This window comes from Empidonax traillii, unplaced genomic scaffold (genome assembly GCF_003031625.1).
Source record: "Empidonax traillii isolate 1590-97213 ecotype Southwest subspecies unplaced genomic scaffold, ASM303162v1 scaffold3:size4013460, whole genome shotgun sequence".
Lineage (NCBI taxonomy): Eukaryota > Metazoa > Chordata > Aves > Passeriformes > Tyrannidae > Empidonax > Empidonax traillii.
In genome coordinates this window covers 1765885-1768451 of record NW_020955196.1, presented here as the reverse complement: position 1 = coordinate 1768451, position 2567 = coordinate 1765885, and the positions used below count along the sequence as shown (strand labels likewise).

The window sequence follows — 2567 nt, the reverse complement described above, 5'->3', positions numbered from 1 at the left end:
GGGAGGGGCCGCGTCCCTGCCCTGCCCGGCCCGGCCGTGCCGCTCCGCCCGCCCGGCGCGGTGCGGGCCGTGCGGGGCCGTGTGCGGGGCCGTGTGCGGGGGTGCCATTGCACACTTCCTGCGGTGCGGGGCACCGGGAGCCGGTTTCCGGTGGCTGACAGGAGCTGGAGCCCGCAGCTGCCTCCTCTGGCGCGGAGTACCACACACCCCCGCACACACCGCGGGAAGGAGGAGGAGGAGGGAGCGGAGCAGCCCCCCCGCCGCAGCCCCCGAGCGATCGCGGTAACCCCCCCATGCGATGCGGGCGGTGTAGCGCAGCCTCCCCGCCCCGCGCTCCCCGGACAGGCACCTGCAGGTACGTGATCCGCACCGTGTGTGTGGATGTGTGTGCGGGGGGGGGGGGTGTGCGTGGTGCATCCAGCGCTGCCCGCCGCGGGGGCGGGCGATATTCCCCATATCTCTCTTTGTGCGCAGCCAAGGGCTCTCCGGGAAAGCCTCACCGGGCAGAGGCAAGGCCCCCCCGGCCTTGTGGCGGAGCTCTGTGCGGTGGCAGGGGTCTGTGTGCCCCCATTGGGCAGCACAGGGGGTGCCGATGCAAGGAGGGGGTTGGGGCAGGAGTGCCTGAGGGGTCGTGGTTTGGCAGGACATGAGGAGCGGGGAGACATCTTCCCCCCCCCCCCCCCCCAGCCCACATTGCATCCTCCTGCAAAAAGAAAAGCGATCCCCCTCCCCGCACTCCACCTCTAGCTCCCCTTTCCCCCCGGCTGAAATGGAGGTGGGCAGCCGCGGGGGGCCGCGGTTTGGAGACCAGGGTTCTGGCGGCTGAACCGAGAAGGGAGCAGGGGGCCAGTTCCTGGTGGTGTAGTTTGGCCCCATGCAAGGTTCGGGCCCTCCAGCACCTCCCTCAGAGGGGCACAGAGGGGTCTCTCTGGTTCCCAGCCCAAGCAGGCAGTGGAGTGAACTCTGGGAAAGGCAGCTCCCCACAAACTTGGCTTGCAACCGACACGAGGCAGGAGCGATAAGGGAAACCATAAAACTGTGAAGTAATCTCGGAAAGGATGGTTAAGTGCAAAGGAAAAGAGTGAAAACGATGGAGAGCTACACTGAGCCTTCTGCAGTTCAATTCCAGCTGTCAGAAACAGAGCCACTCTCCTGCCCAAGGAATGACTATGACACATAGGTTAAAACTCACCTTCCATTTACAGTGTTAATGGTTATAAATATCCCCTGAACGCAGCTGCCAGTTCAGTAGTACTAGATGCAGAGTAAGGCTGTTTTCATTCAAGTGAATGAAGATCTGTCATAGACACAAAACAATACACCTGGTGGTTAAAATGACATCCCTGTAGATGGCTGGCTTTCAACATTTGAATTGTTATCCATGAAGTTTGCTTTTGCCTGCCTTCTCTGCCATTCCTCTACCATCCTTCTCAGAAATACATGCTTTGCCAGTAGTTGTTGCAATGGTAAAACTGTGATAGATGCTAAAGCTTAGCTTTGAACTGGCACAGACTGTATAGGTTTTCATTTTTCTCTTGATTTGAAGAGAAATGGGACCAAGCGCTTAGCATGCTTGATAGCAGCAGTGAGAATCTGCATAAAACACATGATGACATCTCTTTGCTACGTTCAGGATGACAGCTTTTCAGGTCAGGAACTAGGCTTGTTTTTCTTAATTTTTTTTCTCCTTTAAACTGAGTAACCCCAAAAGGCCTTTTCAGGTCAGGAGTGACCAGTTCCTGTTTCCCTCGTGGCTGCTTCTGTTCTCTGTATAATTCAGAGCTCGGACTGACAGGGCTGTATTCATGTGGTAGTGCAATTAACCTGATAACCTCAGCCAGCAACATGCTGGGCCTGCACGCCTGCCCCACAGCACATGTGCATCGTTTCAGACTGCTTCCGACTGACTGGCATTACCAGGAGCTGGGCAAAACTGCCCTGGGGGTCAGATCTGCCAGTTGTCTCAGGCTGATTTTTCAAACATCATTTTTCAAACAGGCTAAACCTGTTTTTGCCCACTTCTAAAGCCACACAAAAGTCAGAAGTCATGTGGGTCTTGCACTCACCTGCTGTCTTGTGCTCAGCCTGGCACTCAAAATGGCTAAGTGATACCAAGTTTCTCTCTTCCCCTTTCGCCTGTGGATTTCAGCAAAACACTGTTTTTCAGCATGGAGCTCAAGTTTATCGGCTCTTTGAAGAAGTGCTTTATATGAAAACGAACAAAAGAACATGATAGTTTAAAAACCTTGCAACCGGAAGAGTAAGAGAGAGAAGAAGTGGCAAAAAGATACTGTGTGACCTAAGTATTATCAGAAAGTGTTGAGGGGTTTAATAGGTGGTGTTAAATGCAGTGTAAAACTTGTTGTGAGAGAGATACACTCTGAAGTTACTATTTCTACTGTTGCCAATAGCTAAGCTCAAAAGTGTAGCAGAGATCTTTGCATTCCGCTAAAATAGCTAGGTTTCCAGGAGATAACCTAAAACTTGTGGAAAAACTGTTAAAGCTCAAGTGCTTCTCCAGCCATTGTTAGCAAGCTGGTATTTCACTTTGTCTTTTTTTTTTTTTT

The 2567-nt window shown here is 53.3% G+C and overlaps 1 protein-coding gene across 1 annotated transcript in view; it reads left to right on the top strand.

Moving 5' to 3' along the window:
* Window positions 1-295: 295 nt before the first annotated feature.
* KIAA1958 (KIAA1958 ortholog) overlaps window positions 296-2567 on the top strand; it is a 50399-nt gene continuing 48127 nt past the window's right edge. Inside the window, exon 1 of the mRNA XM_027908336.1 lies at window positions 296-355. The gene's annotated coding sequence lies outside the window, so the exon portion shown is untranslated. The remainder of the gene's footprint in view (window positions 356-2567) is intronic.